At 33.2% G+C, this 26,782-nt stretch overlaps 1 protein-coding gene across 1 annotated transcript in view; it reads right to left on the bottom strand.

Moving 5' to 3' along the window:
- The window catches only part of LOC145276968 (uncharacterized), a 925,232-nt gene that overhangs the window by 335,574 nt on the left and 562,876 nt on the right, over positions 1-26,782 (bottom strand). The gene's annotated exons all lie outside the window — the stretch shown is intronic.

Genomic DNA, 26,782 nt, shown 5'->3' on the forward strand with positions numbered 1-26,782 from the left:
CTCTTCAAGAAATACAATGATAGTGTCATAAATATTTTCTTCATTTTTAATTTTTTTTTTTTTTTTTTTAACTAAGGTGTCACCAATTATCAAGGTTCATAAGCCACTCGAGGACAAGGGTTAAATGAGTGTCAAGTGGCAGATGAGACAACACCATAATGATTGGTAGTGACAATTGCACGAAATCCGACAAAGATTTCCAAGTTTAAGAGAAAAATTCTCGAATTTGACAAGGTATACTTGAAGAAGGTTAAAGGTTACATCGACCGAAACGTTTTGAAAATGACACTTAAAATGAGAGCAATGGTCCGAAGAATCCAAATATGAATAATTAATCCTTATCTAAAAAATTTGGAAATTTGTATGATGGGATTTTAATTTGAGTTAGCTAATTACAGAGTTATGAGTAACAGTAGTTATTGTGTCGGCTGTGTCATCCTTTTTAAAGCTTAGACGAAACATTTTTATTCAAACAAATATTTAAAAAAAAAAAAAAAAGCAAGTGAAGCATGCATGATCCCCTGTGAGTGTACAGTAAACAGGGCATAAAAAAAATGACTAAGTTCAGCATTTGCCCCCTTCCCCTCCCCATTTAGCCCCAAAAGTCCCCAGGGGATGTCAAATCCTGGTAAAAATGAACAAACGGTGTAGTTTTAGGCCGTAACATATGTACATTTGAGTTCTGCACCATGCAAAAGAAGGAATGACTAAGTCCATCATCCCCCTGTCCCATTTAGCCCCCAAAGTCCCCAAGACTTTAACATATTTAAATTTGAGTTCAGCACCATGCAAAACTGTTTAATAGACATACACAGAAAATTTGGGACATATATGGTAAAAGAGTCCCAAAAATGGAGCGTTTTTATTAGCCCTAAAAGAGCCACTAGGGCACACCCAAGAGTTATTGCAAAGATATAGACAAACAAAATTACATAGAAATCAGTTAGTTACAACTTTTCAGAAAGTTTTATAAAAATCCAAGGCATCAATTTTTTTTTAATAAGCACAAAAGCGTCAATTTTAGCCATTTTAACCTCAAAGGCACCCCGGGGGGGGGGTGCAACTGGAGTTTTCCCGGAAAATCCGTTCTGTTACTTTTTTTACTCATGTTTAATGTTTGTGCAAAATTTCAAAAAATTCCAAGGCGTGGTTATAGGAGAAAAGTGCGGACAGACGAACGGACAGGGGTGAATTTACAGGTTCACCCTCCTTTTGTCGAGGGACTAAAATAACATCTTTTTTTTTTTTTGCTGATATCTAAAAAATATTTTCATTCATAAACATTATATGTGGTATTACTTTTATTACATCATGTCTGTTACAAAAGAGTAGATTGAAAAATTTTAACTCACTACATAGTAACACTAGATTAACACTTAAATAAGTTTTAATAAGTAGATTTATTCATTCTAATCTGTTGTTGCAACACTAATCCTTCCCTCCTTTCTGACAGCCTTTACAACTACAACTCTAGTCTGGATTAGGAAGCTTTATCAGGTTACCGGTTCGACTATTACAACTACTTGTAAACCATCTTGCTCGGTTGTAATTCCTGTTGCTAAGGCTTCTAATCGAGGCGAAGCCTTCAAAAGAGAATTTACATAAGCAATCCACAACATGCATTTTCCTAATGCACCGGGGTGTGTCATCCGAGGTGTGTACAACCTGGGATCATACGATAATTCTAGTCGTTTAGTATTGGAACTCTTCATCTAGGCATCATAATGAGGAACGATTGGATACTGATGTGTCTCCACAGCTGGGTTACATCATTCTTCACAAAGTGTACACATGAAAAAAAAAAAATTTCTTCCAGCTGATGAAAGTTACATTTTACTTTTACTGCATCTTTAAAAAAAAAAAAAAAAAAAAAAAAAAAAAGAAAAAAAGTACACTATTATAATAAAGCGTGATTAGATACTAATGTCTATCTATATAATTATAAAACTCTGTCGACCGTCCGGCCGTCCTTTCTTGAATCTTGTCTTCAACGATCGAGCGATTCCATCTTTTAAAAAAACTGACGACAGGTGAATTTATATTTATATAGAAGATCATTCTCACCGTCTAGATATTTATGCTTTATATAAATGTAAATTTCAACTGTATTTCTCGCGGTTAACGTTGGCCGTGTGGTTTGTTCTTGCTAATGGAGATGGTTTTGTGGCCGGGTGCGAATCTCCCGACCAGCTGTAATCATAACTCCCTGCACTGATGATTCTCGAAAGGATGAAACACAAGTGTCTGAAGGTATTAAAAAAATAAAATTATAATAATAATTATACGCATATATATATATATATATATATATATATATATATGCGTATGGGGGTGGCTAAGAAGCTAAGAAATGAGGGTGGAGAGTTGTGTTTTGGTTGTTGATCCTAGCTGATGGTACCCAAGTCATATATATATATATATATATATATATATATATATATATATATATATATATATATATATTGTTTCGATCTCACTACTATATATTAAGGTCAATATAATAGTCAATACAGAATTGTCTTTATTATAATAAATACATAATCTGTATTAATTAAAATATCATATTTAAGTATATCTTATAACGGAGCAACACCGGGCAGCCTGCTAGTATTATTTGATTTTCTTTATATTCACCCCCCCCCCAAAAAAAAAAACATTGAAAGTATACATCTGAAAGTATACGCTCCACATGCAATTCTATACAATTAGTTGAAGTTACTATTTCATCAACTATATAGAAAATCTGGGGTTCATACCTTTTCCAGTGACATTAGTACACACTCCACCCTATAATAAAGATCAATCAATGTGTGTGTGTATGTATATATATATATATATATATATATATATATATATATATGTGTGTGTGTGTGTGTGTGTTATTAGGGAAGTGGTATTTTCCACTGGGGAGCCATGTATTTTACAGCTGTCCTGTTTTTAAATTTCCGAAATAGTTTAATGGTAGGCAGCTGAGGTTCCCCGTTTTTTTCTATGTAAAAAAATTTTAGTTAAGGTGGGGGGGGGTCCTTTTTTATTCTTATATAGTTGAATTATCTTTTAAAATTGTAGGCTTTTGAGAAGTCGGCTTATGCAAGTGCTAAGTTTATTTAACAAAATTAGTTAAGTTTTTTTTTTTCATCGTTATATAGTTGAATTCTCTTTTGTAATTTTAAACTTTTTAGACGTCGGATTATGTAGGCGCTAAGTCTTAAATTTTTTTTTTTTTTTTTCCGGGAATTTAAATTGCATTCTTTATTTTTACATTTTTTTTTCTTTTTTTCTTTTTTTACTCAAAGCAATTCCATCCCGTCACACAAAAGTTGACAAGTGAAACATGTACCCTTTTCTGGGCCCTGGGCAGAAACCATTCCAAGTGGTGAGAAGCAGAAAGGCAGACAACCACCTCAGACTTACATCACTGCCTGAAATGAATTTGTAAAAGCTCCTCCACTTTATATTAAAAAATTAACGTTAAATGTTGTTTTTTCTGTAGGTCGTCAGAATTGATAATAACTGAAATATAAAAAACTAAATTACTGATGTAATTCTTTTTTTTTTTTTTTTTTTTTTTTTTTTTTACACGGTGATCACCACTTATCAAGGCCCGGAAGCCACTCAGGGATAAGGGTTATTGCAAGTACAGTACGTTAGTGTGGAGATTTAATGAAGTGCTTACTTAAGAGGGCGGTTCATTAGGAATTTGTTAACGTTGGACTTAAAGACATCCAAGTTGTAGTCAAGTGGGAAGCAGGCAGACGGAACAGAGTTCCACAGGCGTGCAGTTCTATGAAAGAAACTTTGTTCATAGAATCCGCGTTTTGATTTAGGCACAGATAAAGAGTGGGGGAAATTTTTCACAGTGGATTCAGCTAGACGGGTGTTTTTCGTGAAGGATTGGCAAGGGGGGACCAGAGATTGGAGTTCAGACGAGCACCTGCCATGGAAATAACAATAAAACAAGGATAGGCTCGCAACGTCGCTTCTGTGGGAGAGAGGTTGCAGGGTAGAGAAAAGGGCATCCCCCATTAAGCCACAAAGTCTATTTTGTACTCTGTCAAGGCAGGATAGGCTGTTTTTAGCAGCTCCTGCCCAGATATGGCAGCAGTATTCCATCCTTGGACGTACTTGGCTTTTATATAGATATAGAATTGCATCAGTAGTGAAATATCTTCTGGCGCGGTAGAAGGATCCCACCATCTTTCCAGCGACCTTGACAACAGACTTGATGTACATGTTCTATTTCAGATCAGGAGTAAAGGTCAAACCCAGAAGCTTGTCAAAACATGGGGCTTCTCCTAGACGAGAGCCATCCATTTCAATTGATGCCAGATGGGGATCAGAGCGTTGATGATGTAAAGATAGGAGTTTGGTTTTAGATGCATTAAAGGTAATCAGCCACGTCTTCCCTCACTGAACCATGCGCTCGAGATCAGAGGAGAGAGAATCAGAGAGAACTTTGTCATTTACAGCCTTTGATGTGTTGCCGTAGATAGTCGTGTCATCAGCATAGATGTCAACGAATGATTTAATTTATGATGTTTATTTATGATTTAATTCTATGATGTTTTAGAAATATTTTGATAATATATCTAAATAAACATACAGCATAATCGCAGTGGTATTGTGATAAGGCCGAGATTTATGGGGAAACAACCTGAATGAGAACTCAGATAGCAAGATGTTTGTTAACATTACATTTAAAAATCTACATGTTGGTATGGTCAGGAAATCAAAAGAGAAACAAAGGTAAGATGTCTAAGGAAAGAAACTATACATCACTCTTCAAATAGTGCACAGCTGATGGCTTCTAAGAAAGTTACATTTTATTGTGTCTTTTTAAAAAAAAAAAAAAAAAGACACAATAAACTTAGTTTGCTATGCAATATAGATACTCATTTAATCTTGCAGTACATTATTTTCTGTTGCTTTTAATTCAGAACTTGAAGTTCTTGAACGAATGAAAATGTTTCGTTCTTCAATACCACAGTGATGCATGTGGAAATGTCTTCCTTTGATTTAGGAGCACAAATGAAGCATAATACTTGATAATAATAATAATTTGCCCGGTGAAAACAGTATTAAATAGCAATCGTTTGATCTTCAAACTTGGATCAAAGTGTAGTATGTGTTCTGTTCTTGGTCGGTGATGTCTTTTTAGACTGGTGAAATTTTTATTTTTGTTCCAATCCAGAGTGCCACTTTTTGGGAGCTAGATTTTCTCCACATTAAAAGATTTTGAATACAACATGGTAACCTTCAAATCCAATGTAAACAAGTTCTTGCTGAGTCGTGCCCATAAATAATCAAATTCTACCTAATTTACACCACTATTTTTATATGTGTGCCATTAGGCCAAATATGTTATTATCTGAGCCACTGATAAGGAAGCGGCATTCAAACACATGAGTTTGAATTCCTTTTGCCCTAGAAATTGCTGGTATAAATGGTTAATCAACATAATTATATGACATTATAAATAAGTATATTATACCTTACTAATGTAGTTGTGCCTGTAATCATTTTTTCAGATAGATAATACTATAATTAGAGTTTTAATTCAATATATATTTCATGTATCCCCACATAAAATTTTATAAGGAGATAACATTAGCCTGACAAGTTCTTACAAGATGAAACATGAAAAATTCTGTGTACATTAATTGCTATGTATACTATCTTAACTTACTACTATATATACATAGACATGTACACACACACATATATATATTTAATTAAAACACTTTTTTAAATATTTTTTTTCCATTTGGCAATTTCAAAATATAACACCAAGAACTTAAGAGTTGAAATGAAAAGAAAAATTAATTTTAAAAGAACATGTAGAAAAAATTTTAAATCTAAATATCTCAAATGATTTAAGATAAGTTTTTTTTCCAGTTTTGTTTTTTTTATATCTCTTCATTTTTTTTTTTTGTTTTGTTGCCTGGCCATGTAAATATGATTTACTAAATTAAATAAAGATTTTAATCTTAAGTTACCGCCATTTTGAAAAGAAGTGAAAGTGTCATCTCTTAGAGTAAACAGATTTATTTTGAGAAAAATTCAATGCTAAAACGTTTACTTGTCTGGGTGTACCTTCTAAGGAAATGGCTTCTTCTCTACAAGTCCTCACACTTCCTCTTTCCCGAGAAGCTTATAAAGTAAGAGGAGAGGAAACCTGCCGAAAGCGTCCTCTAAGTGGACAACTTACAAATATTATACATGACTAATAGGACCTATGGAAATTCCACGGTTGTGACATGTTCCCAGTCTATAGACGTTCCAGCACTGTACTCTTGTACTATCTTCGGACAGAACAGATACTACACTTTGAATTTTTTATTTATACAAAACATAAAATTTACATTCGCACAAAATTAGACACAAGGTCATGAAAAAGTATGGGGAAAATGGTTAAAACTTAAAAGAAATGTCTATCCTACTCTTAATTAGAATCAACACTATAATATGACAGATACTACACTTTGATTTATATATTTATTTTGAAAAACAAAAATGTTACAATTACAAAATAAGCAAAAGGCCAATCAAAAAGTGGGGATGGGGGGGTCTATGGTCATTCTTGTCACTGTACCTTTGATTTGTCTAAGATATTCCTAGCTAGAGTTTTCAGTCACCATAATACCACATTCACACCAGGGGTCGTCCTACTTAAGATTCTCAAATCAAGTGGGGTTTTTTTTGTGTTTTTTTTTTACTTTGATTCTAGAATGAAGCTCAAGAAAGTGTATTTTGGTCCAGGTTTCACATTTAACACAACAGCCACACCGGATGAAATTTATTAGAGGTATTCAATAAGTAAACACCCCTGACCCACTTTCAGTTGTCTGATCTAGCTGAAATTTTGCATATTCAGTGATTTATATCTCTATGGGTTAGGTGTTTGAACCGTGTCTATTATGTTTCATGCAGTGATCAGATTTTTGTATTTTCGTATGAAAGGAGACTTTTGAAAGAATGAAATACACATAGTAATGATATTACCTAGTAAAACGCTGGCATTATGAATTTAAACATGCTCAGCAATCTGTGAAAGCGTGAGTGCTCAAGGATGAATTTGGAGATGCGACAAGATGTGTCAAAGATTTTCAAAAGACTGATTGCATAGGATGAAATCTGAATTCATCACTTTGGTTCAGAGCCCAAAGCCCAGTCAATGCATTGGAAACACTTGACTCACCACCTCCAAAGAAGGCAAGGATGCAGCCCTCCGCCAGTAATGTTATGTTCATAGTCTCCAGTCTGATTTCTCAATAGATAACCCCCCCCTTTTCTAAATGGCCGAGAAACGCCATCTACCCACTGTATGGTAATCCTCTAGAATATCAGAGAGAGAGATTAACAGATGCTACATGTTGCTCAAGGGTGATCTAGAACTGTGCAAGGAAAGTGTATTCATCTCTTTGAGGTATTATACATGTTCGCTAACCTGAATACATACAATGCCTAGTATTCCCAAATAGTTACTGATCTGGTACTGGCCTGGCTAAACGTCACTTAACTTTGGTGATCTAATGCAAACTGATAGGTCAACGTGATTATTCCATAGCTATAAAGTCAGCAAACAGCACAGCACTCATGAATTTTGGAAACCTATTAATGATCATAATTAATGCATCTTCAAAATAAACAGTCATATCATTTGTTGGATGGAGAGACACTGCATCTTTTAAAACACTTATGCTTCCAGAAATTTGCCAAAACGACACCTGTTGTCTGCCCTCCATACACGTGCACACATGTAGATGCACTTTTGATAATTTGTAGCACACCTCCGGACTGTGCACAATGATTTTATTATTAGAAAAATATTTAAGCAGATTTCATATACTTGAGCTCAGATTTCTGACCTAGTTGCTTCTAAGCTATCTTCATGAGGCAGATCTTATAGCGCGTCAATTTCCACTGATCCTACATGATATGTGGTCCTAAAATTCTGGTAGCAACTGAATGTAACTTGAATCTTCAATTTTCTCATATCATGTGTGGTAAAATTTATTCTAACCAGTATATGCCATGATCATGTTCAGTATACTTTCAATTTTACATGCTGCCATGTATTTTACAATTTTTAGAAATTAACTTCCAAATTAATCTTGCGTAGCCAACACACCGTTCGGGCATTTCAAAATACAACACTGAGAGACAATGCACGAATCGTTATTAACTGACTTTTTCTTTCTCCAACTTTTTAACATGGCAAGAAAGAAGAAAAAAAAAAACAAAGAAAAAAATGTATAAAATACTGAGAATAGAGTTCGACTCCGAAATATATTTAAATTATAAATTTCAAACAAGTAAAATATTTGTTTATTTTCATAATATTGCGTTGTGATTTGGCTTTCAAGCATACCTGATGTATATTTTATTTTATATATAATTATTATTATTATTATTATTATTATTGTTTACTTATTATTGTATAGATTAACGGTTCCCATATCATGTTAAATTTTATACTAGGTCTACTTAGGAATTGATTGTCTCCCAGCATATGTGCTGCTTCTTTGAGTCGTCTTACTCTCCACCGTTTTTCTCTGTCTATAATTTTTACTTCATCCTATAATGGTAGATAGTTTCCCTTTTTCCTCCAAATATGATCAGCCATACCCGACTTTTCAATCTCTCCATGTATTACGGCTTTTCAGAAATTATATTACATTGTGAAAAGATAAGAACAGTAGTCCAGAGAAAGATCGGTAGCCAAGTCTTTATTTATTCTGCTTATCGCTTGCAAATCCCTTTCTTTTTTTTCACTTCATGTCATGTTTTTGTTGGCTTTTCCCTGCCAACTGATCCTGCCACCTAATAATATAATAAATACTAGAACTGTCATCCCTTATTTCAAAATAAACAAACCAATGAAGTCTCCTGTTTTGAACACATCACCCAATATTGTCCAAATTTCATCTTCCTCTGAGGTCATAAGATCTAAGCCTGTCTTTAAGACTCACACTACACATCCATAGAATCACACACATATCATTTCTCTCGATGTAATATGTTTAAAAATACAAGTTGTTAATTCTAGGTTTGATTAAGCTTAATGTTGGGTTGAACTGTTGCTATAAAAAAAAAAAAAAATTATCCTGTTATGAGACCAGCCATGTTTCGGAGACCAGCCATAATACAGGCAATTTAAATGCAATTCTTATGATCAGGCAAGCCAATAAACTGTTAATTAGTAATTCCTATTTTTCTGATATTGGTTTAATAAATTCCTTGTTAGAATCAGATACTTAGAGTCAAAGCCACATAAAGATTGTGAATATCCCTAGTGAAAGTGGTGTGTTGTATCTGACAGGATTTGAATATTGCACATCAAATAATCAATCTACGTGACTACTTATTTGATTACCACTCCCTCCCATATAAATTATCAATTTATTATAAATTCACAAAAAAATTAATCCTTCTCTTCAAAAGTAAACAAATAACTATAAAAAATACAATGCTATAAAAGTGCAGAATTATACTGAGTTATAAAAAAATTGAATACTGAACGGACAAGAAGCTTTTTTTTTTTACAATCAGTCATTAAAAGGTATGTGTGGTGATAGAATATCATAATATTTCATGGATATAACTTTTCTCAAGTGTTTCTATTTATTTTTTTTATCTTAGGTTACTCTCCACCTTGTGCATAAATATTTTTTATGTATATTTTATCGCCTGAAGAGGTCTCTGGTTACTGGTCACTAGCTGACTGAAACATGCTCATGACTGTGTAGTAACATATTACTGCTTGTGTAAAAACAAATAAAGAGTATACCATGTATACCAAGTTTGCTTTCATATAAGCTGTATCGCCTGAAAAGGTCTCCAGTTACTGGTAACTAGCTGACCCAAACATGCTCATGACTAGGGCTATGACAACAGCATATTCTTTTCATTGTTTTTACTCTCAAGTATATATCCGACACAGTTAGACACAATTAATCAACCGAGGATCACATCACTCTACATAAAACATTTAAGATATCAATGGATATATACCTGAGAATCAAAACAAAGAAAAGAATATGCTGTTGTCATAGCCCTACACATGACTGTGTAGCAACATATTACTGCTTATTTAAAAACAAAGAGTATTTTATATATAAATATAACGATTTCTTCCAATAATTTCCCTTGTAAGAATTTCTGTTTTGATTACAAGTTTGTTTGTTGTTTTTTATCTATTTTGTTTGCAATGTTTTTTGCTTATTTATTTGTTGTAATACGATAATTACAAACCATTGCTATAAATAAAAGACGCAAGAACAGTCGCTCATCACGACTCATTAATTTCTTTCTTTGTAATTTGACATCTATGAAACATGACATTCGTAACAATCACCAGTCGTTCTTGAGTTTTAACTTGATTAAAAGCAAGAATGGATATTCTTAAGATGCATCCATTTATTTTGTGTACATTTTTTTTTTTACTACTGGGTTATCATTTATCAAGGCTAACAGCCATTTGAGGATAAGGGTTAATGAGACAGGAATGATTGTCATCCGAATGATGACGTACACTATGAAAGTAATAAAAGTGAACAATGCAATGAATTATGCGTGATTACTTATTAGACTTTCTTCTTTTTTTTACCATAATACCACATTCACACTAGATGTCGTCCTAATCTGCACATAATTCCAAATGGAACTCTTTATTTAAAGATCCCTAATGCAACTGATAAAGTACTAAGTGACACTCTTCTGGAGGTTGAAGGTTTAATCTTCACGATGGTCGATACTAAGAATACAATTGTGAATTACTTAAGACTTCTACCCAGTCAATAACTCACAAAACAAGTGCACGCTGCCCTTGCACATGGATTAAATAAAAGATTGTTTCAAATTCTGTGCAGATTTCCAAGTTCAACAAGAAACACTGAAAATATGTCAAAGGTTACATCGGCCGAAACGTTGTGAGAATAACAGTGAAGATGAGAACAGTAGTTCGAATAATCCAAATAATACAAAATTATCAATCTTCATCTCTGAGATTAGAAAAATTATTATCTTCAAATTATTTATGACTACCAAAGGGTGCCCAGCTTTGCACGATCGTAAAATACACTTAAATATATTTTAATTTATGCAGATTTCATATTCATTATTACAGAGCCAATTCTCTATTGAATATTATATTGTACCTAATATATAGTACTGATTTCAAAAGATTTTAAAAAAAATGACTTGGGTGCTATTAGCGAGAATTGAAACCAAAACATTTAGCACTTCAACCAAGTTCCCTACCATTTGAGCTATTGGCAAGTAGATAAGAAAGCTTTGAAATTAAACCACTTCAAGCTATGAATGAATTAACGTATTCACAAAAGTAATAGTAATATGTCAGCAAGTTGAAATGAACATTTTGTATTTCAACTTGTGACATATTTCTGTACAAGTTATTCATCCATCCAAAGATTTAGTCATTATAAACCATCCTTGGTGTATGATTACTATTTCCTGTTATGTGATCAGTAAAATCAGTTAAATATTTCCATATAGACACATACACATACAATTTTATTTATATAGATTTCTTATAAAGATCATGTCCACTTTTTAAAATCCTTATATTAATATTAGCAAATGTACCTTTCATATGCAAATATTCAAGTCTTAAGAAACGAATATATATATATATATATATATATATATATATATATAAAAAACAATTACTATGTTCAAACGAGTGTATACCTTCCCTCAAAAATGACAGAAAAAAAAAAGCTAATATTCTGCACAAATATTCATATCACGTCACAGTTAAGTTTCTAAAACAGAAATATTTCCCATAATGCAATGCATTTCCACAGTACCTTACATTTTAGAATGCACACATACACGAAACTGGCCAAACATTTTGGTCAAAACTATCTTACAAATAAGACAAAATCAGAAAACAAATCTGCTATGGAAATAGCCACCAAAAGTTGCCAAAAATACACTAAGAACTTCCATTGCAAAATATTGTAAGAATTGACTGACCAACGGCGAGCCAAATATTTCCTGGAGGAATTCCCTCCAGGACTATATACAGGGTGAACAGAAAGTCCTTGGACCAATTCAAAAGTGGTTTATTAATAGAAAATTACAAAAATATAAATTAAACATGAATGAAAATTATAAGTTAGGAAACCAAGAATAAATTCAAATTATTGATTTTCAATGTGATGTCCCTTCCTTTCGATTAGACGTTCAATTCTCTGTCTGCAGTTACCAACCGAGGCACGCAGCGTTTCCTGAGGTATTTTAGCCCATTCACTCAGAAGAGATATCTTCAAAGCATCAACACTTGAATGAGCAACAGAACAGACCTTTGCCTCCAACAAAGACCACACCGAAAAATCCATGGGATTCAAATCAGGCGATGCAGGAGGCCACATCTCCTTACTCCAGAATCTTGGAAAATGACATTGGCACCAGTCCTGAGTTTTTCTGGAGGTGTGGGATGGTGCTCCATCTTGTTGGAAGGTGAAAGGCTGATCTTTGAAGCATTTCTTCATCTCTTCAAATGCTGGAACCAAAATATCGTTAATGTAGCGATCTGTGTTGATCTTAACTCCCTGCTCCACGAAAATCAGAGGTGACTTCCAAGATTTGGAGACTGCAGCTCACACCATGAGGAAATACGGCTTTTGTCGGCGGAAAACTATTCTCACGGAGTGATCAATGTTTGCTGAAGATTTTGTGTAAACTCTGTCGTTCTGATTGTTAACAGTCGCTTCAATTGTGAAGAGTTTTTCATCAGAAAAAACGATCTCTCGCTCTGCCGTGCCAGCCTTCAGTTCTCCAAGAAGAAGCTTTGCTCTTTCAAGTCTCTTGTGCTTTTGGGCAGGTGTGAGGTACTGTCTCTTTCTTATCTTGTAGGGGGACAACTGGAGATCATTTTTTACGATGGTTCTCATCGAGGTCACGCTTACATTCATGTCTTTAGGCATTTGTCTTGCAGATCTCTTCGGGTTCCTCCTTACCCTCTCTTCGACAGCTTTAATCACCTTCTTTGTTCGAGCAGTGCGAGGTCTTCCACTCCTAGGACGATCTTCAGATGGACCAAGTTTCTTAAATTTGTTCACAACATGGTACATGGTGGATTTAGCCACTTTCAAGAGCTTAATAATCTCTGAGTTTGTCCTTCCCGCGCAATGAAGCTGAATTATGGCCTCTCATTTGCTTATTTTTCTGAAAGTTTAAACAAAATTATTTTAATATTTTTGTTGAAAATAATTAGATCAATAGTTAGACTAAATACTTACTTTATTCGAAAAGAGAAAAAGTGATTTTAACAATATTTAATTTTAAAACTAAAAATGGTCCAAGGACTTTCTGTTCACCCTGTAGATAAAGAAGACTGGCTAAAAAAAAGAGGATCGCTCCACTATGATCAGAAGAGGATTATAATGACTGCCCAAGATCAAGGCTTGATGATCAATGATTTTAAGAAAATGAGTGGTCCCAGCAATAACAGCAAATGCAGATTCTTCCACACAGAAGTAGAGAGTGTGAGCTGACGTCCAACCGTAAGGTTTTGGTTGAGGGACGACTACTATACGACGCGACTCAATGAAGTGTGTAAATATTTCCACTGGACGAACTGTAAAATGTTGAATATCGAATGCAGCAACAAGTCATGAGAGCGTATATACAAGAACAATTGGAAATAAGTCATACACCATCCACTGTAACTATGCTGTCCCTACAGCTACGTATGTTGAAAAATAAAAGCTATTAAACCAAACATAATCATATGGGACGAGAAGGAGAAAGAAGCAACCTTAGTAGAAGGGAAAAGATAACGAAATACTAAGGTATTATTTATGACATGAAAAGAAATTGGAATCTTAGGAAGATTTCTATCACTCCAGTTATTATAGGAGCAACTGGACTCATGAAAAAGAATTTCAGAAACTACCTGGAAAATATACTCGGTGAACCAAGTGCAAGAGTGATTCAAATAATTGCACTTAAAAAGATCTTTCAGTTGAAATATATAAGATAGCAGGTGAATGTTTGGTATCCGGTAGGATGCCCTAATCCCTAGCTTGAACAAACTCATAAGAAAATTGAAAAAAAAAACAAAAAAAAAAAAAAAAAAACAGTATACTATTATTTATTTATTTGCGGACTTTTATCCTCATCTTCATAGTTGTTTCATGACGTTTTGGCCGACTATTCCTCTGGCCTTCGTGAATCGTTGGCCGAAACGTGGTGAAACAACAACCACCATGAAGATGAGGATAACAGTTCGCAAATAAAAATTACTCATCTCAAAGGAGTCCAATAATAAAATAGTATACTATTACATTTTAGGACGCATACATATAGTTTACTACTTTATACAGGGTCTTATGATATTCTCTAATGCATACAGGCAGTGTATGGTTATTCTTTAGAAGAAATGCATGCTGAAAAAAATAGATTAAGGAAAATGAAAGAAAAATTAACCAAAGATGACAAAACATTTTTGATTTTGACAACAGCAGACGTCATACGAGTTAATATGTTATAAAGATAAAAAAATTAAAAAATTGGATAGAAACATTGACTGTCAAAAACTATACATATATGAATTTGTAGGATTGTCAGTTCATGGCTGCTAATCTCATGAAGTTACGTTTATAAGAAAGTGCTCAATAACAAGTAGAGCTGTAGTTTAATATAATTTTTTAGTTATACAAACATTTTTGATTACATATCTTTCATTACAACCTTATTTAAAGTCGAACTTCTTAAGGCCACTGACAGAGGAGATTCTTATATAAGCTGAAAGATAAATTTTCAATGATAAGGAAAACTTATCTGAATAAAAAAGAGGAGCAAACAGTAGAATAATTTAAAAAGATAAAGAGTAAAGTTACATAGGAATTTTATTACATTATCAAGTCAATAAACACTACAAAAAAGGTACTGTTATATATATATATATATATATATATATATATATATATATATATATATTAAAATTAAGCAACATTGAAGCAGGTCAATACTAAATGGATGACCATTTGAGACTTCCAGGTGCTGTATGTGCTCTCTGCTTATCTCGGCATTGTTTCCAGTCGTCCTTGACTTCTTGCAATTGGACTCTAGCAATGCCAATTCAGGAGAGGTGTCGTCAGAGATTGTGCAACCCTTGCCTCTCAATTACATGCGCAGCTATCCTTACTGGAGCTTTCCATCGTCTCTTGAGATCTGAATGGAGGAATCAATATACATATAACAGTACCCTATACATATATGCAGACATGTTTCAGCTACAGTCAGATCGATTTGGCCTTAGGAAGTTTCTCAACTCACACGCACACACATATTTCATAAAATATGATATAAACTGATAAAAAAAATGTATGAAATATACTCAGGATGAACAGTTGGCACTGTTACCATGTAACTGAAGGTTCCCAACCATGTATTATATCAAGTATGCTATTTATATTCGATCATAACTGACTAATGCAAACATCTCTCTAAAAATGGGCTTCTTTACTGGAGCAAATTATCTGATAGCTGACATGGAATGATCATAAAAAAATGGAAAGATCCATGAAAAACAGGGAAATAACTGCAAGGAAGCTTTTAAGTAAATAACACAAGATTAAACAGAAAAAGAGAGAGTAAAAAACATGGATTTCTGAAAAAAAAAAAAAAAAATTCTTTTTCAATAATAAATTCAATAAAATAATTTTAGGAAGAAAACGTGCGTATCAAAGCTAAAAATTGAAGGAAAAAAATATTCAAAAGCATGAAATTCAATTGAGAATGATTTTTAAAGAAATATGTTGCTCGCAAAATAAACAATTTCATTTTAAAATAATGTCCAAAGAGCAGCTGTTTCTGCCGTTTACTTTTGGTGTCACACAAGAGACGTTTTACATATATACTAGCAAACAACCCAGCATTGCCCGATTGTAAAATATGCTTAAATATGATATTTTAATTAATGCAGAATTCGTGTTTATTATATTATATTGAACCCAATATAGAATAATGATTTAAAAACTAAAAATAAATGACTCATGCACCACCATTGAGAATTGAAACCAAAACGTTTAGCTTCCGATTTACTTTTTCCTTTGACTTTAATGCCCGAGCTATGAAGATATGTTTGCTGCAAGGCAAAAAATTAAAACATGAACCAATAGCTATTACGTTATACATGCATATTCATAATGCCGTCGTTCGACCTTCACTTGGCAAATTCCATGTTTTTAATTTTCACACTTTTGCACAGATTTTCTCTGATTAAAACCCAAATATAAAGTTTTGCATGGGTTTCAATACCCTATATATTAAGTTTCATGTCTGTAGATCAAAAACTGATAGAGGGCTTTGGTAGGCTAGATTTTTAAAAATATATATACGCATATATAAATATATATAGAACGAGGTTTGTGTTTACTATAGCCTTTTTACACAAATATTATGCAAGTATAAATAATGTAGAATATCTGCAGGAATACAATTACACGTAATAGTTAAGTAAAGATGATCATCCCATAAGGAAAGCGAAAAAACTAATAAGGAATTAATTAAAATGAATGTTTAAAAGAATATGCAAATTAGCTAGATCGTTCAAACTCCTCAGCCTAACGTTCACAGGGAACAGGAGTTGGAACAGATACATCAAGGGCATTGCCAAGGCTGCTGCGAGGAAGGTGGGATCTCTTTACTGTACTAGAAAGTTACTTACGCTGAAAGTATCCTCTACAAGGCTACCATTCACTCATGTATTGAGTATTGTTGTCACATTTGGGCTGGTGCATCTGCTACTAGTCTCGCACTCCTGGAGAGGGTTCAAACGAGATATAGGTCCCGAAATGTTATTTAAGCTTCAACCTCTGTCCCATTGCTGAAATGTTGTGTTCCCCTGCCTTTTTTACAAGTATCGTAAGGGTAGATGCTCCAACGAACTACAAGTCCTTATATGCCCCTCGACGTAAATAAACCCAATAAACCACAAACTCCAACCCCTACACAGTAGAGATGCCCAGATGTCAGACAGCCTTTTACTCTAATAGTTTCTTCCCCAGAACTGCTAGACTTTGGAATTCCCTCTCCGTTTTCTGCTTCCCCAACTGTACTCACATGCAGAAGTTCATGTGTAATATAAATAGGCATCTTGCTGCTCAACTCCCTACATAGTATCCTTGCAACCTATGTCCCTGATAGCAACTCTCTTCATCAAAGTGGTACTGTACCTTGTTTGGGATGAAAATATAATAAAAATAAAAAAAAAGTTATTTGGTTGTATGGGGTTCCTTTTTAAAACGTATAGTTCTACTATATAATATTTGGGAGGTGAGTAAAAAGAATTTGTGTTTTTCAAATTTTCTTGTACAGTATTGTAACATTCAGAAAATTGAATATATTGCCGACATGAACTTAATTAAACATATCCTTGCTATTGTTAATTTTTTATAATGTGGTTGTTACATTTTAACGCTAACCTGATGCTGTGTATGAAAGTCTTGCAAAGGAACAAAAACAAAGAAATTCAACTTGTCTTTTTTTAGTTGAAATAAAAGGCGTTTATTCATGGTACTTTCCAAACTATGCCTGCATCTTCATATTACAGGTTTCTTTGTTTGCCATGTGGTTAACAAAACTCTTCCATGTTGAACACATGCTTTTCTTCTCCCGTTTCAACACATTTGCTCAAGTCCAGTCACTGCCACACAGGGTTTTTTTTTCAAATCTCTGCTTTTCTTTACGCTGCTATGTCTTCAGCTCGCCCCATGGTATACCATTTTTTTGTTCAAAGTCCAGATTGCATCTTGTTTTAAAAGTGCCTTTTGCACTCAAGTTGCTCTTGCCGCTCACGTGGTTCCTTTTTTCTCTCCAATTATTTTTCCCTTCTCTTCCTCCACTGTGACATCACCTTGTGCACAGGCTTGGTCATTTGCACATGTGTCATGTCGCTGCTGTTATATATGCGTTACTGGCTCTGTTACATATTTTTGTCTAGTTTGTTGGAGAACTTTACACGCAATGAGTATTCAACAGGAGATATGAAGGAGTTAAGTGAGTATGACCAATTTGTACTTTTGTAATATCTGTTCTGATGCTGCATTACACTTTTTTGGTTTCGATTAATAGAGAAATCTTTCATGACTGATACATTTTTTATTTTTGTTACTAAACAGAATGCTCCTTTTTGAGGAGCTGGTTTCCCCCACATTAAAAACCAACTTTGTGTCTAACTCTGCTCTCGCAGGGAAGCAAGTAAAAAAAAATAAATAAAAATAGTACCACCTCTGCTTTTTTTAGTGTTTTGACATTTTTGGATTCTAGGCATTATGTAATGTAGTTTATTTCTTGGAAAAGGGATTCTCCATGTCTTGCAGTTTGGTTGATATGTAGTTTTCTTATTTTTGTGTTAAGGTCTTGATATGGAATTTTTGTTTTGTAGGTAAACAATTTTTAATGCTTTCCTTGTTGCAGACCAATACTTATGTAATGGCAGCATTTTCAAATAAACTGATATCAAATGTAAAATAAAAACTTATTCCAGAACAAAAAAAAATAAACAAATAATGAATGCCATTATAATATTTTCTTCATGTTCATATTTCATTTAGTCTCAAATCTAAAATTTATTCTTTCATAGAACCAACCGATATTAAAAAAAACAAAAAAAAAAAAAACAAATTGCATAATTTATGAAATTTTTAAATCTGATACATCAGCAAAAAATATATATATTTGTGCATAAATATAAATAAGATGATTTCAACATGGAAGACAAATGTTTCTTTCGAGGAAAATAACATTTTCATGAATATATTATCATCAAGTATAAAAAAAAAAAAATCGATATATTTTCTTTTCTTTTTCCAACAAGTTTCAAATATTAATATTACTCAAGTAATTTTAAAAATTAGTGTCAGATTTAAACTACTGGTTAAGGTTTCTCACCAATTCTGAAGCTACTACTCTTATCTTTAAAGCTAGCATTTTCCTATATCTATTTAAATATATAGTATCTAAAGTTAGCATTAGATTTTATACATGCAAGGTTTATAGTCAAGATTGTCTTCTCTCTTTCACTTCCGGTTCCTGTTATACATTTGGTTGGGTAATTAGACATGGTCAAGCAAACAAGAAAGCCATTTTGAACATGCTTTCATGTTATATGAAGGGAAGATAATCATTAATCAGAATGGACCATACCTTGCTTGTCACAGTTGTCCCACCTGTGGAGCAGAAGCTGGACGTCCAAAAGACCAGACAATCTTGATTATAACTAGTGTTGGGACAATTAATCGGAATCGGAAATCTCAGAATACATGAGGGTACTGGAATCGGGATCGAAATCAGAAAAATTTGTAGCGATTTTCCAATGCCAAAATGATTCTTTTGTCTTTTTTTATTTAATTTTGTTTAAAGCAAAATCTTCCATTGCTGGTAATAATGATAAAACAATAAATATTTATTGATTGGAAATCACCAGTGAAGCTAAAATCGATAGATTGTCCTCAACAAGTATATTTTTACGTTTAGGAAAATATTTGCACTTTTAACATGTGTACATTTTTACGGCAAATCAGAAAAAAATACAACTATATAGTTAAATATTTAGAGATTTATAAAGAATCAGAATCAGTAATTGTATCGGAATCAGGAATTTAGTACAGAATCGGTAATTGTATCAGAATCAGGAAAAATTGGAATCGTCCCATCACTAATTATAAACCCATGCAAGTATGTTAGAATTATCACATTCTAATTATTTGATTATGGGTTTTATCCCGCCATGTAACACCTTTGGCAAGTTCTTCAAAATCACATGCCACAAGTCAAATCTTGCTAGCGAAATAGAGTACAATAAGCTGTTCAAAAACTGTCAGCCTGCAGAGAGATGGGTGCCGTTAATAAAAGACATGGTTCATGATGGATGTTTACAATGCAGTGAATCCTATTATCCTGTCAAGAAAAGCGAGTTTCTCGCCCAGAGTGATTCCCTTTGGTGAAAAAGCATCACTCTCAAATTTCATGAAACATGAGATTTTGTTTCAAAACTCTCATGGCAAATGTGGTGGAAAATTAACCTTTCCTTCTCATTTGTTGGCCTGGCGACCTACAAAGAAGTTTCTTGGGTCTTTTGGTTAGGCGTAAAGTGTAGTATCTGTTTCAATACTACATTTTCTCTTCAGTCATGGATATGACATTGATTTATGGTGAGGGCCCAGCTTGCAGGCTTTGGGGAGTGTGGAGCCACCCCTTAATTGCCATTGCTCCTAGGTCCACTCTGACCCGGAGTAGTAGTACCTGTTAGGGTCTCAGTTATGGGTTAAATAGAAACCGACTTAAAAAAAAAAATATATATATATATATATATATATATTCTATTAAAAAAATTTTCTTCAAAATCACTGGATTCGGCATTAAATAACCTGAAAAAAGGTTGATATGCCATCAAACAAAAACAACCAACCAACCAACATTTCATCTTTAGAAGAAACCTTTCTAAGCTGAGGCAATTTAAATTTTCGTCCCAATCTAAAGGGTGCAATTTTTGGAGAGCTTGATTTTCCACACATAAAACAAGGACCTTGTGTCTACCTTTACTCTTTTGAGAAAATTTAAGTCTTTGTTTCACAATTTGTGTGTTTACTTTTTACCCCATAAAGGAATTGTGTATATAACCTTGTTTTACTTATCTCATTTAATGTATTTATAGTTTGTCATAGACAAACTACTAATAAATGAAATTTGAACCCCACGGTTTTTAATTGTTTCTTACTGATGTTTCCAAATTTTTGAGATAAGGATTGATAATTCGGATTATTTGCATTATTCAGATTACTGTTCTCTTCTTTAGTGTTATTTGCGCAATGTTTCAGTCGATGTAAGAACCCATGGCATAGTGGATAAAGTGCTTAGTGAAATTCAGTTAAGTGAAGTTACTCTTTTGAAGGTTGAAGGTTCAATACTCAGTGTGAGCAACACTAAAAATACAATCACAAATTACTTTGGACTTCTATCCAGTTGTGGCTGATGAATCAAGAACTTGCTACTTCTAGGGATTAAATAAAGGGCTCTATTCGAAATTCAATGCAAATTCCTGAATAAGAGAGAAAAATTTCTGAGTTAACACCTGAACAAGCTCGAAGATGATGTTTCTGAATTTTTAAGATGAGAATTGAGAATTTTTTAGATGAGGTCCACAAGGACACGTGGCACAGTGGTTAGAGTACTTGGAAAAATCAATTGCAAAAAGTGATATTTTTCTGAAGGTTGAAGGGTCAATCCTCAGTGCGGGTGACCATAAAATACAACTGCGAATTACTTAGTCCAGTCATGGCTGATGGAAGAGCATGATACCCCTGTGAAGTAAACAAAGGGTTCTGCTTGAAATTCCGTCCAAATTCCCCAAGTTTGACAGAAACATTCCCGAGTTCGACAACATACACCTGAGAAAGGTCGGAAGTTATATCGACCGAAACGTGAAAATCACACCCAAGATGAGAACAGTATTCCGATGAATCTGAATAATATGAAGGTCGAAGATGACATCAACCAAAACGTTGTGCAAATAACATTTAAAATGAGAACAGTAGTTCAAATAACCCAACATGGGTTGTATTCTAAACAATAACTTTTAACAGCCCCCACATGTGTCAAAACTCAATTTCATTTCTCCACCCATGAATTAGTAAACAATGCATTTTGAATATAGCCTTTTATTTAATCCATGGGAGTAGCATGCTCTTGTTTTATCACTTCAATTCAAAAATGGTTACAGGATCGTTTATCATCATATTTTATAGATTTTTATCATTTATTCTAATAAAATGCTTATTCATGAAAATTTGTGCTTCATTTTTTTTTTTTATAACACGTTATATCGGTCAAAAGTTCATGTATCCCGTGAAGAATGTAATTGTAAAACATCTAAACAAACTGTTTTTTTAAGGTTTTTTGATATGATGAAGTTTTTCTTTTTGTTTTTTGTTTTTTCAAATATATTTAACCGTGGATGAAAGAGGGAGTATCATCTCTACTTTGATAAATCTTGGGGGAAAAAAAAAAGAAACGAAACAAAGGAGGCCAGAAGAACGAGTTCATTTCTGTTCAATTAGTAAATGGAAAATATTCACTCGGAGATAAAGTCTTTTGCTGCTTTCATATATGACATTACTTCAAAGGCTTTTTTGAAATGTTTCATCTGACACCTGAAAAGAAACTAAAGGGATACTATTTCCTGAGCAGGCTTTTATCTTTTACTGAACGCAAAATTGGAATTAATAATGTTTTAAGATTAGTGGCTTGTTTTTAACTACAATTTACTCATCTGCTTTGAGACTACTAATGTATCTTTCTACTAACCCCATGCTTGATATTATCATATGTTAATTGCTTTAAAAAATCCATTCATCCTTAAAACTTAAAACTATAATAAAAATCTATGAAACTTTCTGTATATGTTTCTCCGATTATCAAGAGTGTTTTAGTGATGTAATCTTTCTTAAATCAACATATTAAACAGTGTGAGTTGTTGCTAATCACATTAAAATCGTTTTGTTTGGGTTTTTTTTTTTTGTTTATAGAAATCCATACATGTGATAATGGATTTGTGAAGATAGAAAATAATCTCAGATGTGAGAAAATGTTTATAGTGATAGAGAAAACCAATTTTCCAAGCAGCAGAAATAGCAATGGGTCTAATATATAATCTCCAAGAAAAAATTTGATGATAAAGGCCAACAAGTTTCAGAGTCAATTTCTTCTAAAGAACAGAGTCATCCATGAGAATCTCAAGAAGAAAAAGGACACACCTATAATTAAAGGATATGAGCCGAGTCATAACAGGATTAAACGAAACAGGTCATCATACTCTAATATATAACTGAACCCAAGATGGGTGAGAAGCAACACCAGAATAGAGAGTGATATCATCAGCATAGATGTTAATCTTCTGAACAATATTCTCTAGATCATTGATATACAGAAGAAACATAGTTGAGCCTAGAATAGAGCCTTGAGGAACACTAGCGTTGATACAAAAAGAAAATGAAGAGACACCATCCAGAGTTACTCGCAATTTTCAATCAGAAAAAAAAACACCTAATGATGTCAATAATCTCACCATTAATACCATAAACCTGAAGTTTATGTAGAAGACCACAATGCCATATTCTGTCGAATGCCTTCGAAATGTAATGCACAATGAACATACCCTCCCCTGAATTATCCATAAAATTATAATTCCCTTATATCAGCAAAGTTAAGTCACTTGAGCATGGTCAGTATCAAGCAGGTGACTATTTGGGAATACCATATGCTGTATGTGGGAGGACATCAACATCTCTCTGCAAAACTGCATATAAAATAACGTTTTTAAAATCATCCAACTGGAACCGTTTGTGAATTTAATATTTGCTAGAATATTCTTTGTCCTTTGGAAGAAGTCAGCTGAATTTTTTTTTTTTTTTTTTTTGTCAGAATTTAAAAACTAAAGATTCCATGAACAAATTTTAAAAAGAATTGGAAGAGAAAATTTTCTTTTTTTTGGTAGGCTTCGTACAGAGTAATAGTGAAATTTGAGTTGAAACCGGATATACAGCCAATTTTTCAAAAGGTACAAAATGTTCCATCCGCATCAAACGAAAAAAAATCAACCTTAAGCCTTGAGAAAATGGAAGTTCTATCAAGAGTTGAATATAGTGAATTGGCTTCATTGACAAAGAAAAAGAACAAGGAAATTCAGGTATGCACAGACTTTTCAACAGGATTGAACCATGCATTGAGAGATTACTATTATCTGTTTTTAAGCTGGAAGAAATATTCAAAGATAAATAAAGTTTTATTTTTCAAAAATGGATTCAAGCGACACATATTTGCAGATCTCAGTGGATGAAGAATACTCAAAGTTACTGTGTATAAATACAGGTTTATACAAAATCTAAGAGAGTATGGTTTGGAGTAAAGATGGCGTGGATTATATTTCAGAAGATTTAGATTTTGCAACAGCCTCTACGGATGATATCTTAATAATTAGTACAAAACTAAAGAATCACATAAAGCGCACATACATAAAGTTTTCCAAAGAATTCAAGATTACAGTTTGAATCTAAAGGAAAAAGAATGGGAATTCTTTATGTAAGAAATTAAATATCCGAGACAAATCATAGACAAAAATTGAATACACGACCAAGAAAGGGCAGGCACAACAAAAAATATGCAAACACCAAAAAATATATCATCTTTACTGCGTTTCCCTGGGTTAGCGAATTACTATAAAGATTAAATTTGGATGCCAGAAGGCATTTAAGAAAATAAATATTATTCTCACATCTGATTTATTTTAACTCATTATGATCCAAAATTTGAGATCGTCATAGCTCCCGGTAGGAGTTTGTACAGCCTAGGAGCATGTATTTTACACAGAATGGATGACGGTTTGCTTCTCATATTTTTATCAGTGGAGAAGAGCTACTCACAAATAGAAAAAAAAAGTACTAAGCAAAATTTTTTGCGATAACAAATATTCACCGTTTTATGCCCAAAAGATTTATATTAAAAACCAGCTACAAACCTTTATTAAGAATTTATAGATTGAAGAAGGGTTTACCTATACAAACAAAAAAATTAAAGATATGGGACATCATTCTCCTAAATGATCACTACAAGATGGAGTACCACCTATCTTCAAAAATCAGTCATGCAAACAGACTGTCTAGATTGATAGCAAAATCTGTAGAACTTCTTTAGGACACTAGAATAGCCTCTCTATAAACAGAAGTGGAGATGAAAAACACGTTGTGTACTATCTTAAGAGAACTTTGTTTTTGTTTTTGTTTTTTTTACAAAGGAGTCACCACTTATCAAGGCCCAGAGACTACTCATGGATAAGGGTTAATAAGTGTACAGTGATCAATGGGACAATGTCGTAGTAATTGTTAGTAGTGGAAATTTGGTAAATTGGATTACTTAAGGGGAACGGCTCATCAAGAACTTGTTTACGTTGGACTTGAAGATGATCATATTATAGTCAGCCGGAAAGCAGTATTATTATTATGCAAAGTTATATCTACTACATGAACATGGATTGAGATAACGAGAATACAGTTAAATCATATAAAGAGTGCACGTTAACAGCAAAAACGCCTCAAATAAAATTCAAACCCTGGCCCCAAAAAAAGGATCGACCATCGTCAAGAATCCATGTTGACTTTGCTAGGCCGTTTGATGGGTTCTATTATCTGGTTGCAGTGGATAGCTTCATGAAATGGCCAGAGACATTTAAGTGTAAAAAATCGATGACAGAAACAAAAATTGAATTTCTACATGAATGATTTTTGACAAACTCTTACTGACTCATCAGAAACTGGAAGGAAAAATAAATGTCAAAAAAGGGATCTAAATAATAGAGTATTTAACTATAAATAGAACATTATTACTTTTAAATTATTCAATTTACAAAATATAAATTGAATTAATCGTTTGGCACTATTTACTTTGGTAATTTCCGGAAGCCAGAATCTTCAGACAACCTGATCACCAGTTGAAAGAATGAAGTTCTTCGATTATTAGCTGTAAAACAGTATATGTAGCATGTTTAGCTCACAGGGGAAGGTCCTGGAAAATATGGGAGGAAGTGATATGGATGGACATTCAGGATAAATGGATAAATAAAGACCTGGCTAGAGATAGGTTAGTTTAAAAGTCTATTTCTAAAAGTCGTCCAACACATGCCAGCATGTAAAATAGACGTAAAACTGATGATGATGATGATTATTATTATTAAAGTAAAAAATAGGTTTTTCTAGTTGAACAGACATGCAGAAGAACAATTTAAGAAAGCTGAATTCATCTTGTTAGAGAAAAATCGAGAGAAGATTGTAACCATTCTTTTTTTTTTTTTTTTTTTAATCATGAGCAACACAAAACCCAACCTGAAATCACATTGTAAAATAGCAAACTTTCTTGAAAACTCAACCAATCTATAACCTAATGTCTTAGAATATAGATAAACAGGGATGCCAAGAGTATATACTCTCTTTTAAAAGCAAAAATATTATCAGAATAAGAAACATTAGTTTTTTTGTTTGTTTTGTTTTGTTTCTTTGTGTAGAAAAAAAATAAGAACCGATGTAATGTGTAACTACAGCAAACATCAAAGTGCAGAGAAGGACAGCAGAAGACAAAGGAAACTAAAAGGTAAAAACAAAACAAAACAAAAAAATCGAACATCACAGAACTAAAAGGACAATAACCAAAACCTTCAAGAATGGAATGCCGATGGGAAGGGCAGATAAATGATCTCATTTTATGGTCAAACAGAACATTTATTGAACTTGTTTTACTTCATTTCTTCGTTTTTACTACATACATTTGAAAGGCTTAAAAAAGTATAAGAGTTAGACGATTCTTCAGGTGAGTCTTTTTTGAAGTCGGGAATATTTAAAGAATTTCAAAATGAACTTTTTATTTAATTCGAGTAAAAAGAAAATCCTGCTCCCACCCATGAATCCCATATTGCTACTTTTATTCTTACTTTTTATACATTTAAAAAAAAAAAATAAAAATCACTCCAAACAAAGCGTGAAACCACTTAATGTAAGGAGTTATCACGAGTGGAACATGAGTATCACAAAGACAAAAAAAATGTCTATTAGCCTTAGTTTTCAAAAGACCAAGGCTATACGTAGGAGGAAAACAGTCAGCGGGAAGAGTTCCACAATCCTTCAGTTCTTGAAAAGAAGTTACTAGAATTAGGAAGCTGTATTACAATGAGTTATCAAAACAGCGAATTGATGAAGATCAC

Source organism: Euprymna scolopes, chromosome 5, assembly GCF_053919585.1.
Source record: "Euprymna scolopes isolate OS-2025 chromosome 5, ASM5391958v1, whole genome shotgun sequence".
NCBI lineage: Eukaryota > Metazoa > Mollusca > Cephalopoda > Sepiida > Sepiolidae > Euprymna > Euprymna scolopes.